The sequence below is a fragment of the Numida meleagris genome, chromosome 3, assembly GCF_002078875.1.
Source record: "Numida meleagris isolate 19003 breed g44 Domestic line chromosome 3, NumMel1.0, whole genome shotgun sequence".
NCBI lineage: Eukaryota > Metazoa > Chordata > Aves > Galliformes > Numididae > Numida > Numida meleagris.
The window spans coordinates 27,731,604-27,748,583 of NC_034411.1; the positions used below are offsets into that span (position 1 = coordinate 27,731,604).

General features: G+C 46.5%; 1 long non-coding RNA gene across 1 annotated transcript in view; it reads left to right on the forward strand.

Annotated features, from left to right (window-relative positions):
* Positions 1–16,980, forward strand: part of LOC110395655 — a 31,302-nt gene that overhangs the window by 2,949 nt on the left and 11,373 nt on the right. The gene's annotated exons all lie outside the window — the stretch shown is intronic.

The window sequence follows — 16,980 nt, forward strand, 5'->3', positions numbered from 1 at the left end:
CATAACAAAGCCAAGAAAAGGGAAGATGATGCATCATTTCTGTAATGCAGAGAGGACATGCAGAAGCTGGATTACTCAGAAAACTCTGAGCAGCACGTATGTTTCATATTAAATCACCTAACCTTTCTATCATTGATGGTTTTCTGTGGCTTCCATTACGGTGGAGCTCTACAGACTGCAGCCTTGTGATTACCTTTGAGAGACAAGGTATTTGAGGTGAATGGGATTTGTGCAGTTCTTCTGCAGACAAAACTACTGAATTTTCCTGCTGTTCTTGAACTGCTGTAGCACTGCATGGAGAAAAAACCCTCACTTTGAGCTGATGAGCAGAGCAGACCAAAGCAATCATTCCTGTCATGGAATGGTTTGAATTGGAATTGGAAGGGACCCTTAAAGGCTGTTTAGTCCAACTCTCCTGTAATGAACAGGGACACCTGCAGCTCGATCAGGTTGTTCAGAGTGCTGTCCAGCCTGACCTTGAATGTATTGAAGTTCCTTATGGAAACCTGTTGGTAGCACCAAGCTTTGCCCTGTGTCTCCAGAGCCCACCTGGAACCTGGAAACCCTGATGCAATGCAAAGCCGGTAGCCCATTTTGATCAAAGCAAACATCCCTTTGGGAAAGCCTGCCTGAAGGGGAAAGTTGTGCTCCAAAAGCATCCCATAGACTGCTGGGTAACAATGCTGTAATCTGACAGAGCACAGGATTTACTGGTATAAAATTACCTGCCCCAGAGTCTGTAAAATCCTGAATGAGGGTCCAAATATCACAGCACTGGCTTAAAAACTACAAAAGTGTGCAGTTTGGAGTCTGATTACTTATCTTCTGTCTTGGTTCTTAAAACTTTTGGATCGAGCTGAGGGGTGTTTTCAGCTTCTCTATGCAGTTCACAGTTGCAAGGTCACAATAATGACTACTGAGAAGGGAGTTCCTTGGTTGTTTAGTTTTGGAAGGAAGCTGAGATTTTCATGTATGTACATTTAGGGAAGTGGGTTTTAACTGTTCTCCAGGACTTGGTTAAAAGTTGCAAGAGCTACTGATACAACAGCAAATTAACTTCGGACCAAATGATGTGTGTCATTGCTGATCACCTGATCTAAATGAGCTTTTGCAAGAAGTGGAGCTGCCTTTTCCAGGATCTCTGCATGTTTGCAGATGTGCCAACAGAATCATTAAGTTTGGAAAGACTCCTAAATCCTCTAGTCCAGCCATCAGCCCCTGCCTGTGGCTGCTCTAGAGCATGTCCCTTAGTGCCACATCCACACAACTCCTGAACACCTCCAGGGGTGGTGACTCCACCAGCTCCCTGGGCTGCCAGTGCATTATCACTCTTTCAGAGAAGAATTTTTTCCTAATATCCAACCTGAATCTCCCCTAGCTGACAGAACAGCGTTTCCACCAGAGACACTGGCAAGGAGGGAAAAAGCAAAGAGGATCTCATTGCCCAGGAAGGCATGAAGACAGACTGAGAAATAACCAGGTGGTGAGCCAACTTCTGTGCAACAAGTGGTGAGGCAATGACAAAACAGTGAAGGCCAGTTAGGAAACACTATGTTATGTATGGATCTGCTTTGCACAGATGTGTTGTTCCCTGCAAAAAATTGCAAAGAGCTGTAAAAACAAAATGTCTGGAGTCCAAAGCAATAATCATTAAGGTGAAGTAGCAACAGAGCTTTCAGTGGACAACTTGGCCCCTCTCAGAAGGAAGTCCAGGCCATGCTTTAGTCAGGGCAGCTGGAAGCTGGGACACCAAATGGCTGCAGCTGCCCCTTCACACGCACCAGCCCCTGAGCTGCTGTGGGGCTGAAGCAGAGTGGGAGGAGAGCCTGAGCGTGGCCCTGCTGGCCCGCTGGTGTTTCATGGAGGCCACAGCTGTGCATGCCATGGTCCTGTCCTCCCTTTCTCCTCTCCCAGCTCCTCCTTCCATAAATTGAGAGCCAGCCCCTAGGGATGGCTCAGTACAAAGGCTCTTTTGAGGAAACTCAACAGCGGCATTTTGCTGGGAATTTATGGTCTCTCAATGCTACTCTGGGTCTGAATGCAGAAGAGGCAGGAAGAAGTGAAAAATAAAGCAGGGACAGTTTGGACAGGACAAAATAGGAGTAGTGAAGTGTCACTGTGCCCTCAGGAAACAGGGTGTTTCAAGGTCTTTCCCATTGGATATCTCCCAAAACCAAAGCCCCTACGATGGCCATCCCCAGCAGTGTTTCCACTTGTCCCAAATTTCTGTCATGTGGAGACGAGTGCCCTATAGGAGCTGCCAGACTCCACTGAGAGGCAGCCATTCTCACTGGGGAAAATGGAGCTGTGTCTGATTATCACCAGCAAAACACTTGTGGGCCATAAGAAAGGACAGACCCTTCAGCAAGGTCTGTTGTGGTAGCACAAGGGGAAATGGTTTCAAACTAAAAGAGGGGTGATTTAGACTGGACATAAGGAAGAAGTGTTTTACAATAAGGGCAGTGAGGCACTGGAACAGGCTGCCCAGAGAGGAGGTGGATGCCCCATCTCTGGAAACACTCAAAGTTAGGCTAGGGCTCTGAGCAACCTGATGTAGCTGTGGATGTCCCTGTTTGTTGCAGGGGAGTTGGACTAGCTGACCTTTAAATATCCCTTCCAACTAAAACGATTCTGTGATTCAATGATTCTATGAATTATAGAAATATACTGATCCTTCTGCTGCTGGGGAAGGTTTCAAAGCTCCTGACTGCTGCAGTCCAATTTCTCCCTCCTCCTTTGCCACTTCAGCAGTCAGCATGGGGCTGCTGTCAGTGGGGCAGGAGGGCTAACTGACTTCCCTCCTTGGGGTTAAAACAGAAAATTAAGCCCTTCAGAAAGAACAAAAAACATCCTAAAAAGAAGGGGAAACAAAAAAGTATCTGAAGTTTGAGATGTTATGAGCCGCTTTGCAAAGCCCATGTTTGTGCACCCAAGGACAGAGATGTCTTCCTTGAACAAAGCTGCAGAAAAGCCTATCACCTCCCAAGTTCGGGGTGCTCTGGAGGGCAGCCATGCTGGAATTGTGATTAAATGCTCTGAGCCATCTCTTTCCCTGCAGCCTGACAGATAAATATTTACAGCTGACCATGGAGAAGTGCGGGGAAGGAGAGGAGAGACATCTGTAAATTCTTTGGAGCCTTGCTGCCTTTTAATTTTAATTTAATTCTTTTTTATTGCTTTTCCATCCACACATCATTGTCTCTTTTTCTCGGCTCACGGATCACTAAAGAAGAAATTTTTGAGTGAAAGAGGTTGTTTCCAAAGCCTCGGGGCCCAGATCCTGGTTTTAATGACCATAGCGTAATCTCCAGAGCTGTGATAAAGGAACATTATGGAGAGCAGACAGTAACCTTTAGTTTACTAACCAGTGTAAGTCTGATGTAACGTTATGGATCTCAGTGGATTTACTCTGTATCTCATTCTGTCCTCCCTTGTTTTGTATAATTTATTTATTTACTTACTTACTGTAGTTGTCTTCACCCACATAGGCCTTACTGGCTGTAAGATCCCAGGAAATCATGGTATTTCACCCAAGTCTCACTGGTGTAAATGACTCCCTCAGTTTGGCCTCTTTTCTCAAAAGAAAGCAGTTCTTCATGCCCAGTGGATGAGCTGATTATCAGCGGCAGCTCAGAGCATCTCCTCCTGCCGACCTGGGCCATGGAAGGTGCCCATAAAGCCCTCCAAAGAGGGAGCAACCAGGAAGGACTTGTGGAAACAAAGGCCCTCAGCCCTGCAGGCTCACTGCATTTCGATGTATAAATATATACGTCCTGCTCAGAAACATATGCAGGAATCTGTAGTTATAAATGCCACTGCACCACCCTGTAATCCAGCCCAGATGTGCTTCTCCTTTCATGGTGTGCTTGAGGGACCACTCTGAGCCGAGGCAGGCAGTGATTGAAAGCACTGTTCACATTTACTCACCCAAATGAAAAGAGACCCACAGCAGACTGCTTGCAGAGGTCCAGGAGGAGGCTGGTAGGAAGCGCTGACTTCAGAAGGGGGACTGGGGCGTGAGCAGATGGATGCAGTCATCAGAAGCCTTCTGGGTCACCAGCGTGAGGCAGGAGCTTGGTGAGCTATGGGCCTGTCCAAGTGATAGGCATTAGAATGTGCAGTGCAAACCTTGATCTTGCTTGAGCTCCCAAAGCTTGGTGCAAAGAACTGTGCAGACAACTGAGCCTCTGGTGACAATATATATGGTGGGATTGCTCACCTCCTTCAGGGCTCTAAACTTGGGAACAGAGACTGGGAAATGAGGGCTTTCATGCTGACCTTCTTGGGAGAACAGGGGAAAGACTTCATGGTTTGTTGTGGGTTGTATTCGCAAGCAGCCCAGCAGGATCTCCTCCTCCCCATGTAGTAGCAATGAGGGCTTGTGCAGGAGGATTGGAGATTTATCCCCACTCTTATCGGTAACCTTCTAAGTAGCCAAAAAGTAGCATTTCAAAAACTTCTGTGCTCACTGCAACACCATCTGGGAAGTTACTCTTTCTGTTCGTGTCATAAAGCTGCAAAGCTCTAAATAGAAAGCTCAGAGGCAAAGGTCTTGTCCCAGGGGCTCTGCAGTCTCAGAACAGAGAGTTTGGTTACAAAGCAAGTCACAGAGTCCGGGAAGTAAATTTATGGCTGGGAAGATGGATAAATAATACGCCAAGATCAACAGTGGTGGTAATGTCAAAGTGCACGGTGCGGAGTTACTCTGCTTTACAGCCCTGTAACCGCTTGGAAACCTTGGACTTGAGCACACAGACTGCCAGAGAGCTGCTGTGGAGTCAAGGCCTGGGTTTGCACCACCACCATCTGACAGCCTGGGGAGGTCCCGTGCTTTAATGGGAGGCAGCAGTGCCACACGCCAGTCACCAACTTCCCTAAGGTGGTCTTGCTCTTGGGGTCAGCACCGAGTTGTGGCAAACTGTGGTGCTTTATAGTCACACTCTCACGCATTACCTCCCAAAAGCTCCCAGTAGTGGTGTTACCTCGTGGAGCGCTGACATGGCTCTGACTCCTCATTTGTAGGCCATCTGGATGCCTCCCGGGCCTCCAGATGTGGCAAGAGGATTGGGCTTTGCGTAGCTCTTGGATTATACATGGAGACAAGAATGAAAATCTTTGTAGATTTTTTTGCTCCTTCTTTTGGTTTTCCCATCCCTTTCCTTACTTCAGCTTGACCCCTTCCCTTCCCTTTCCTTCCCTTCTCTTCACCTAGGAAGTCAAGTCATTTCAGCGTTTGTTTGGTTCCCTGCTGAGTCTGTTAAACATGTCCTGCGTCACCCCTGCCAATTGCTCACAGAGGGAAGTGATGGAAATCTGTTAGTGGAGGTGTTTCACAGAAGAAGTCGGACAAACCTATGTCAGGAGCAGTGTAGGGATGGCTGATACTATCTCGGGACTGGTGCTGGACTGAACAATTTCCTGAAGTCCTTTCCAGCCCTAATTTCTGAACTTCTGAGCACAACAACCAGGACCTGGGAATACTCTTAGGTGCTCCCAGTGGCAGCACTTTGCTGTGCTTTGGCATCTGCTTTGTGCTCATGGTGTCATACCCATGAGCTGCACAGTACCCAGCTACCATTGTGCAATGACTTGGTGTGCTGGGGTGGCACCTGGGGGCGAGCTGTGAGCAGGGAGGGTCAAAACTGACAACTCCTAATGCCCATGCCACCCAGGGGATTGTAGGCACTGTTTAGTCCCATACTTGTTCTCCACTTGAACAGTCTGAAAACAGAATTAATTATCCTGGGGAAAACACTGCCCACCCCAACTACTCCCAGTCACTGCATATCCTGCTCCTGTTCTGTGCCACCTGAGATAATTACTTGGAAAACTACCATGGGGGGAGACCTGTAATGGGCAGCGGGAGACAGCTCTCTCTGCTCAGCCCTTCTGCCTGTGATTTACCACCTGCATGTTGCCACAACACCAGCGCTTCCCTTTGCGTGTCAGCACCAAGCAGTGCGAGGTCAGCATGGTGTGCAGCACGGGGAGGTTTGGGGATGCCCGTGTCAGACAGCTTGCTGCAGCGGCTGGGTCAGGTTTCAGGGTGCTGTGTGCACACATGCGCTTTTAACTCACTCAGCAGTCTTTCCAGGAAATTAATTTGTGTCAGATGATGGGTTTTTGTCATTCATTTGCTTTTTGGAGGGCAGGGGTTGGGGAAAGCTGCTGATTCAATGAGCTGCAGCTATTGTCCTATTTATCTGGCCCCACGACTGGGAGCTCGTACCCAGGCAGTAAGCTCTAGGCTTTAGTGGCAGACATGAGCCCAAAAAGCATCTTGGTTCTGGGAATGGGTTTGGTCATCCTTCCCTTCCTTGTCTCTTTCCCCCTTCACTCCTTTGCATCCATGTTTTGACACATTATTGGACCGATACGTTGGCAAACTGTATCTCTGCTAAAAAAATGTAGGGGAGAAACTGAAGATATTGTTACTGAGCAAAAGGCAATTGAGCAGGCAATTGGGCAAAAGGCAGTATGGCAGCTGGGAAGTGTTGGAGATTGTCTAAGACCTGGCAAGGACATCTGAGCTGGATATTTCTGATGAAATGCCAGTAAGTCAAGCAGTGTTACTTAAACCAATTGTGGTCCCAGAATGAATAACTTAATATGGAATAAAGGCTTTTTACCCCTCAGAGTTTAAGTTTAAAGCTCTCTTCAGACTCAGGAAGACGGCATTGCTTTAACTAATCTTGTTTCACACTTCGAGCCTGCTTTCATATAGGCATGAGAACTGAGCTCTTCACCTTCAATAGAACTTGATATTCTGAAGTTTGAGTCATGGTTTACAGAATAGCAAGATAGATAGAGGCTGGATTATAAAGAAAGTAAGCAAGAATGAAAGGCAGTGAACCGTTTTTGCTTTTCCCCAGGATTTCACACCATGGATAGATCACAGATTTCTCTCATGTTTGCTTTCACTTTCTTTGAACTATGATTTTTTTTCTATTCCTTGTCCTAAAATGCCAATCTACAGCTGTATTTCTGGTCCAGGGGAGCTGCATTTGTGAAGTAGGTGAGTGATACTCTTGTGATCAATGCTTTGCTCATGAAAACTCTGCATCCCTTCATCTGGATGGCTGATGGCTGAGGGAGGCATGTGAACTCAGATTACCACTACTACAATGGCAGTATGAAGCTAAACTAAGGAAAAACCTAGTTTATTATAAATTTTTATCTCTAAAACAAAAGGATGCAGAGGTTGTGAATGTCTGAAAGATGACTGGGGAGCCCTTTGTGGAGTGTCATTCAATAGCCAGAGGATTTCTGCTTGGAGAATGAGCGGGAATGAAGAGTTCTCTGCCTCCATCGAGGGAACAGATGCTGAGATAGAAAATTAGAATGGTGAACTGATTCGTGCCTCGCTATTTTTTCACTGTCAACGACTGTCTGCAAAATCCACAGGCGAAGTGTCCAGAGCAGGCTTACACAAAGGATGACAAATAGCTGCTGCCCTTGCTTATTCTGCTAGTTCAAGGGCCGAAGTCTGCATAGTCGATCACAAAGATGTGACCCCGCTAATGGTCCCTAGGGATATGAGAAAGATATCATGCAATAAGATTTCTTTCCTTTTCTCTCATTGTGCTTTAAAAATAAACAAACGCTACAATTGCTTACAACCACTTCCTGTCCCTTCTACTGAACCACCGACTCTTTCACTGCAACTCAATTCTCCTGTTTACCAGTTTTTAAGAGGACACATCTTTTATGATGTTCTTTCACCCAAAGGCTTTGCACACACGTCCGTCTCTGTGAGGGTGTACATTGTGTGTGATGTCCAGCTTGGATCCCTCTGATGTCCATTGCCAGTGGCAGGGGATCAACAGATGACAGCACAGAGGGTTCACCAGGACATATGCACATCCGTGGGTGCGTATGTATGCAGTGGAGGTACCATGCTGCAGATCAAAGGGAAAATGAATCTCTAAAATGTTTGCTTTATAAAGTGTATTGTTGTTGCACTGCCGCCCAAGGTCTTCAAAGGGACCCAGATTTATTGTCTCAGCGCAGTTCAGAGATACTTGCTGCAGATTAAAAATGGGTGAAATAGGAAGGGGGGCAGGCCTGTAAATTACAGGATAAAAATAGGAGCCGTGCTTTTGTTTGCTGTATAGATTTGGGTTTTGTTATTTTCTTTTCCCCTGCTGGTGGTTCCTTCCCCTCCCCCTTACATTTGTTCCTTAGAGCCAAGGGGTCGTCTCTGTGCTTTCTTGTGTGGCCACATGGAGTCTGTCCTGACAGCTCTGCTATCTTTTAGGTAGAAATGGAGATTATCCAGGCATGGCTCTCCAAAAGGAAAACTCACTGCAGGCAGATCTGCTCTGCTTTTATTGCTGGAGGTACCGTTTCATCTCCACCCCTGACTGTTCCTTTCCCCACAGTTCCTTTGCTTGGAGAAAAGTCATCAACTTGGTACATGACAAAGGAATTAACTCTCCTTTGTGGCCACAGACTTTAAACCATTAAAATATTGCTTATTTTCATCTTTACTTGCCTACATTGAACTCTCTTCCCCAGTTCCAGTGAAAAGATAGAGAACTGTTCAAGCCTTCGTGGTCTGTCTTTATAATGGAACGGATCAGGGTTGTTGAAATTCAGCACTAAGAGAAGATCTTAAAACACTTCTCCTCACCACCACCTCTTCCTAATTGCCTCTTTGGCAAAATGTCTTCACCAGGATGCTGGCTATGGTTTGCATCTTAGAGCTTTCTTCTCCAAAATCACATGCTGCAGATAGAGAAGAAGGTCACAAGGTGGGAGACACAAGTCCTGAGAGGGAAAGTGAGGTGCTGATTTGAACCAGAACTGGCACTGAGCTTACTGTGCCCCATTTATGGCTGCAGTCACTGAACCACGCTGTCTTTATCAGTTCTTTGAAGTTCTCTCTGGTAATCCACAAATGTGTATTCCACAAGATAAATTCCCCTGTGCAACTCAGAATCCCTTCTGGCAGCTCTGGGGAATCTTTAAAGGGCTAAGATTCAGGACCCTGCATCCCCTTGACCTGTTCTTGAGAGAAGCATATCTTCATGCTAGATGTGAGCCCTCGCTGTGTCACACAGCCACTGCTATGAAGATAAATGCTTCATCCACACTGTGACCCTGTTTGGTGTCAACACCTTCAGTTTGGGATGCTTTGTACCAGAGGAAAACACTGTTGTGTACACTAGGGGTTAGCCCATGGCATGGCCCTACTGCTAGTGCTTGTCTCTCAGGGCCATCAGCTAGCTCTCCAGCAGCTTCCAGCACATGAGCTGGAAGCAATAGCCATCCTGCCAGACACCAGGATCCCCATTCAGCTGTGCCTGTGGTGTTGGATAACTGTATGGAAACACGCACCACATCCATCCTGTCACCGTTTACCTCTGCATCCTGCAAAGATGTCGGACTAATGCACGCAAGGCCCTGTAGACCATGCACTAAAAGATGCAGTTGCCTTCAGCAAGGTTTGTGTATGGATTTTAATATCATAATTATGGCATGTAAACAAAATACCACTTGGTTATTGAAACCATACTCACTGAAGCCAAGCTCCCATGCGAGAAATACATCTGAATTTAATTGCTGTTAAACCTCTGCACATGTAAGACACTTGCATTATCTAAGACAGATCAAAACAACTACTGCAATCTAGAGCTGATGCTGGAGATGGATCAACTTAGGCTTTGGCCATCCCAGTGTACAACTGATTGTCAGTGGGGTGCTTTCTGCAGTTTGGCAGCTGGCAGGACAGCACTGTGCCCATGATGTCCAGCTCCAGCCCTCAGCCCTGGCTTCAGCCCCATCCAGTGTTTTCTGTTGAGCTATCCTCTGCATTCAGGGGCCAAATAAGACCAGGCTCTATTGAACAACGGAGCCAGGCTCTCTGTCATACTTGCAATAGCACTGCAAGCAGCAGTGAAGCCAAGGTGGTGCCACAGGCCCTCTGTAAAGGCAGAACAGTGGTGATGCTGGCTTTGCATGAGATGTCCACCCTGCTGGGCCTGCTCTCCCTAGTCAGCCCTGCTGCCTCTTCCACTGCTCTGTCACTGACAGCTTAGTTGCTCAGCTCTGCTGATGATATCTGGAGTAAAAGCATACACAAAAGACTATACAAAGCAAAAACATACACAGAAGAATGAAATTAGGCTCTTTATAGCCTTTTCCAGGCCCAGCCTTCCCCAGAGCTCACTCTTTGCTATGTTTTGTTTCTTGTGCTGAGAGGAAAATATCTTGATTGGAGAAGAAAGGATCGTCTGCAGATTAATTAAACCTAGATCTGATACCTATGCTGCTTCCCAGGTCTTTTTGGAAGGCTCCTGGACCACAGGGCAGCAGCAGCAGCGTGGTGGCACTGCTGGGGTACTGGCTTGGGAGCTCTTGGCCATGGCACCATGTCTGGCTTCTGTTGTGGAAGGCCAAAGCACTTCCAGACTGCATTTCTGCACCTGGCCATGCTGCCTGCCTCACCAGATGAGGTTACTGTTCCTCGAAAACCCTCCATGAAAGTGTGGGTCCAGGTCCCTGGCCTGGTCCCAGCTCCCCTGCAGCACCAAGGGCCGGGGGCTGGCAGGGGGCTGACTGGTAGGACTGTGTTCAGAGGAGATGTGACATCAAAGCCCTGGCCACACACAGCAGTAGATAGTCTACAACTTCTTTTTTTTCTTCTTCTTTTTCTTTTTTTCACAGCAATGGGGTGCCACCCTTGCTGTTTTTGGCAGTTCCCAGTGGGAATAATTACATTGTGCATGCCTTAAATTCTCTCTTTTGCAATGACAACTGGATGCAATTTCCTTAGAAGCCTCACAAATGGAGCTCTCACATGGTTGGAAGCCATTCAGTGAGTGCTGCAATATGTTTAGAGGTGGCTGCCTCTCAACAGGACCCCAAATGATGTCTAGAAACATTTCTATAGCCTATCATGAACTTGGGGACTCGCCATGTAGGCAATACACAGGAGACCTGGGCAGAACCTTTCAGCTAAATGCAAGCTTGTTATTTCTATGCTGCAGAATACTGAGATAGCTTGGTTGGAGACGTGCACTCATGTAAGATGGTGTGAAATGCAGACCTGAGGTTTTAGAGATTTCATGTGTGTTTGGGATTTGGCTCAGGCAGTGCCAAAACAGAACCAGAAACTCTGCTTGAGGTTAGATTGTGGTTCATACTTAGCATAAATATTACTCTTCCTGACCAGACATTCCCCTGAGTAGCTGAGGGATCTGCAAAATGTACTGCCAGAGAGGAGAGCAAGGAGGATCAGGAGAAAAGATAGTGCAGATAGGACTTGAAAAGCAAAGTCCTGGGGAGGCAGATGACAGATAAAGGAGGCTGAGGAGGAACAATGCATGTTGAGGTCGGAAGGATGGAGTAAAAGAAAGAACTTGTGTTGTTTGTAATTTTGAATTAAGGCCTCACACAACTAATTAATTTCAAAAGCCCAAACTTTGCCCTGTCTAGGCAACACGAGAACTATCTCAGTTATTAGTCTAATGCTTTGGCCTAGTCAGAAAGTGGAGCGCAGTGATCGGGAGCATGCGAGGATCTGCCAGCACATCCCTGCCATTGAGGCAGGCTGGACACAGGGAGAACATGGATATTTTTCACCAGTCCTCTCATTCACCTATGCTCAGAGAACATCTCCATCCAGCCTTCCTGAGTCCCAGAGGCATTCTGGAGGGTGATGGGGGCCTTGCAGGCCTTGGGTGATGATACAGAGATGTTGGTCTAATACACACACAAGGAACTGCAGAAACTGTGCAGAAGGGACTGAGAGTGAGGTAAATATGTGGTCCTGTGGTCAGATACAAACCCTGCCCTGCAAAACTAGGACTGTGTGATGCCTAAGGTCTGCTGTTGGCTTTGAGGAGTTCGTCAAGGCTGTGCTGTATTTCTGTGGGTGCTGCAGGCTGGTATTCTGCACACTGTGGACTGGTGCCCTGGGACACTGCTGGGTTAGGATTTATGAAAGGCTGGGGACAGGGAATTGATGTCTCAGTCTCAATAGATCCAGTATAAAAAACAGCTTTCTGTCTACAGGGTGGGAGAGGGAAGGTGCTGGCCACACTCAAACCCATGAGCAGCTACAGTATATGATGGCTTTCCAGTCTCTGCTGTAAGTTCTGTCTGGTTTGCTTACTCAATGTGGAAAAAGGAATTTGCCCCAAAAGGAGGAAAGTAGGCTCAGTTGTCTCTGGTTCTCTCCCATATCCCTCAGTGATTGCTTATTCTTGAGGAGAATCACTGTTCATCCAAGTCATCAAAGTATCAGGTACTGATAGTCAAAGTTCTGGCCTGGGATCATCACAGCCAAAATTGGAAGAGTTCACTTCGCTGTGGCCCTTGCAAGTGTTGGCATTATTTGGAGATGCAACCCCGTGTTCATGGTGCCTGTGTGGTCTAATTACCCTTTATTGCTACTCTTGCCTGCCTGCTTACTTGCATGTTATTTTATTTGTCCCAAGATGCGCTTGCGCATCTGTTCCTTATTTCCTGTGTATGCATTTGTTTTCTTGCTAAATACTGAAAGGAAATGAGATGAAATGTATTGAAGATCTTGATTTACAGCTTCAGCCTTTCCCTGAATCTGTTAAGAACTGTGTTCTCAACTCCCCCTCCTCTCTACCCTCTATGATTGAAGGAAGGCAATCCACAAGGGCATAGCGAGATCTAACATGGACATGCAGAACAGAGACAAACACTCTTACTCTACTGACCACAGCAGATGATAGGAAATTCAGGCCCCATGCCTGTTTCTGGGCTTATTTTTATGTCTTTCCCTACCAGTGCAGCATCATACACTCACTGCTCAGTTCTCCCACCAGCACCCCTAAGTCATATTGGGGATGATGACAGCGCTGGCGGTGATGTGCAGGGGCTAACACAGGGTGCAGCTCATCTAGCAAGGTCTGCCGTGATGAGAGGCTGGAACCAGGTGTGAGAGGGCACATTTAAGACAGGTGTCCCCACACCATTGCTGCTGAAGACTTGTATGAGGAGCAGCAAGCTTTCTCCTACACCACTCTTGAGTTCACCAACATGTTTCTCCTTCGCTTACCCTAGGCCTTTCTTCACACTGCCACTGAGAACATGAAAGTTTAGGGAACGGTGTTTCTCAGCTTTTGGAAAGATCTTAATTTTATGATGCTACCACTTGCCTCACTTGATACCTGCCTAGGCTTGGGCTGGGGAAGGAAAAACTGAGGCGATGTTGTGCCCACCACAACCATACTCGGCAGCTTTGGGGTATCTTGCCACTTCATGGCTTAAGCCACATGTTCTAGGGACCAGTGGAGGCGGGAAAGGTCTGGAGGACCTCAGGACCTCTGGAGGAGGCAGCACAACTGGCATTCTTGTCCCTGTTAATTCCTCTGGAGGGAATGGAGTAAACTCCCCTCATCTTCAGTTTCATCGCTGGAGGAAGATGGATGCCTCTCAGAAGCTGTTCCCAGGTCTGCAGCACACAAAAATTGCTGACCAGGCTGGTAACTGCAGAATGGAGGAGGATCCTTTGTGTCCCTGGTAGACTGCCTGGCAAAACTGTTGTGAACCATTTGCAGCAGTGCATGAGCTGTGGACCTCTGCAAGGCTGTCCTGTGCCCTAGCTCACCCAGCTATCCTCTGATGCCATCCAAGCTCAGTTCTCTGTGTGGAAAACCACCAACCGTGCCAGAGGACTAAGTGAAATACCATTTCCCAGCTTAACAGACAGATTTGTTATGTATACAATGAATTACCAGCTCTTTCAGTGCAATAATTGTTCACACATTGTTTCCCTGCCTCTTTCGCTGTTTTTTTGTGATTCATGCTGTTTGGTTGTCCGGTTGACATTTCCAAAATGAAGTTTTTAAGCCCCAGCCTTTCTCCCCTCCCTTCCCCCCTTTTTGTTTGCCTGGTTTATGGGCCTGAGAGAAGTGTTTCCAATCATGATCATATCTTCATGTTTTGTTGACAAAAGGTCAACACAGGAATAAGCCAAACTGGTTTTAGGAAAAAATATTTGCTTATTTAGTAAAGGGATGTGTGTTGGAGATCAAATTTATGAGGGTGAAATTGAGTCTGGTTATTTAAAGGACTCTGAAATAAGAGCTTCCCACCCACTCACAAGGGGAAGAACAAGAGCTATAAATTGCTTTAGGCTGAAGGGAATGTAGAAATAAACCCAGTTTCTGTGCAAAAGGTAATAGGATCCAAAGCAAGAACTAAAAACAGAGCTTAACTGACAACAGCCCATTCACTCCCTCACACACAGCCCTCATTCCACACCACCATTCCTTTCAGAATAAAGGTCTTAATTTTCCTCAATATCTGAACATCCGGTTCCACAACAACCATCCCCATCCGTTGGCCAGGCACTAACTCGGACTCACAAATGAAAGTTCCAGCAGTTTGATCCTGGGAATCTGTTTTGTAGCATGCTTTCTCTAGTTTGACTTCAAATTATAGTTCCAAATCAGATTTTGGGAATACTTCCATGAGCTATGCCCACGCCAGGAATTCTACCCAACGAGGGAGTAGCCCACTCTTCACTGAATTTTGCATGAGCAGCACATCTGAACAAGCACATCTGAAGGATCACGTAAAGAGATCTTTTCTCTTTTCACTGAAAAGGCAAGTCAGTAGTGCAAGAGGTTAAGTCGCCATTTTTCTCAGAGAACGTGAATTTGAAGAGAGAACGTACCATGCAGCTTGTGACTGCCACTTCTGTCCCTACCACATATACACACATAGAAACATAGAATCACCAGGGTTGGAAAACACCTCCAGGATCACCTAGTCCAACCATCCACCTACCACCAATATTTCCCCACTAAACCATGTCCCTTAGTACATCTCCTTTCAGGTGGTTGTAGAGAGCAAACATGCATACACACATATATGCGCGCGCACAATTTCTTCTGCTTCTTCCTCTATACCTCCAACAGACAGCAAGTTGAGTGGAGCCTTGGCCCAGTGCTGCCCAGTTCTCCAAGCAGTGGTGGGAAGTCAACATTTTCCTCCTCCTCTGGCTGTTGCACAGCTCCAGTTCCTTTGTATTATTTAGCCACATGCCCCCTCATTGCGTGGGACATGACATTTCTTTCCTCTTTAAACATGACTATTATGAAATACAAATTGGAGCAAGACCTGTAGTTTAAAACATTCTTCTAGTCAAGTCTCACTGATGCTGGATAAAGCACAGCAGAATGTTAAGCAAGTCACTGCAGCTAGGAAGGCCAGAGACAAGTCATTCTTAGAGAGTTCAACTGGTTTGTGTCAACACTACTGCCATTACTGATGTCAGCAAATTTCAGATATAGGGGAGAGAAGTCAGACCAATGAAACCTGATTTGCTGTAAATTTTATGAAGTTTTTAAACAAGACAACAATGTTGTTTATAGATACTCTGCACCCCTAGCTGTGTATAGGCACCATGGAACAACTCTACCCATTGTGAAATGCTGCTGGGCACCGCACTCTGAGAGTTGGGCACAATTACTTGTATCTTGGCTTACAGCACAACAGTGAAGCCCAGTTATCTTCCAGCATAAAGGCAAAACGAGGAAGCTGCCTGAAGGCAAGGCAATCCTCTTGCTGGAGAAGCCACTCCAGATATCACACTCTTTCTGTCCCCTAGCAGACCATGCCTCATGTGATCTAGTCTGTTCTGTGTAAAGAAGATTTGAAAGAAATATATGTCCAGTGTTTGCAGGCATGGAAGCTATTTCTGGCAATTTAAAAAAGATTAAATTACTCGTGGACCACCCGGCCAATTCTCTCCCTAACGGATGTTTTCTTGCTTTTCTCATTTTTTAAGTTGAAAGCAATTGTGCAGTCAAAGCTGTAATGCCTACCCACTACTCCACACCTGCAAAAGAGCACATCTTCACATTTGTCTTTGGGGAATACCAAGGACACTAATCCAAGACAGGATTTTAAGTACCTAGGTGCCAATAACTAACCAGGGTAACTTTTATTGGCACAATAACACTGCATCTCCTGCCCATTGCATCTCCTGCCCATTTGCTATCTCTCAGAGGCCCATCCAAGTAACAAGGAAGTTCTTCCACAGTCATTTTAAGCATAGATTCAATTCTGCCCTTTCCTACACATTCTTTCCTCTCTCCCCCCCCAAAACCACTCACACTTCTAGGGGACAAAACACTTGGTGGCATCCTTCATTCCAGGTCCACAAAGCTATTCACAAACGTGGCAAGGTCCTAGACCCAGTGCCAGCATCCTTCAGAGAGACAAAGATTTCATTCACTGAGTACATCTGCCTTTCTGTGAAACTTACCACATTTTGCTGCTGGGAAAGTTGGGCAGCAAAGTAATGGCTTTAAGTTGTGCCAGGGGAGGTTCACGTTGGGTATCAGGAAAAAATTCTCCTCAGAAGGAGCAGTGAGGCACTGGCACAGGCTGCCCAGGGAGGTGGTGCAGTCGCTGTCCCTGGAGGTGTTCAAGAACCTCCAGGTGTGTGTGGATGTAGCTCTGAGGGGTGTGCTTGGTGGGCATGGTGGGGATGGGCTGGATTGTTAGAGGTCTTTCCAACCTTAATGATTCTGTGATTCTGAGGAAATGCTGTAAGAAAATCAGGGGCTGTGAGTGAATCACAAAAGCTCAGTAGCTGATTCTGCTTGGGCCTAAGCCTGAACTGTTTAATACTTACCTACATGTTCTGAACAGCAGAAGGGAATCTATCTGCAGATCATCAGCGCTTCACGGTGTGCTTCCTTGTATGACGGCTTCACAAGTGCAGATGCAAGCTCTCAGGCAAATCTGCTAATTTGGAGAGAAAAAATGGCTTCATCTGTTCTGTGGTGAGACACCTGAGCAGCCAAGAGAGCTGTTTCAGGAGGAAGCACAGAGAAGGTCTGTGTAGTTACAGCTGTGCTTTCAACACCGGAAAATAAATCATTCTCCCACCACAGACCCCATTATAATTACCTTAGCATGTAAGAGCAATTAGGATGTTACTGACTTGCTGTTATGGAACAGTCTGGAATGCTGTTTGCTTTGAAA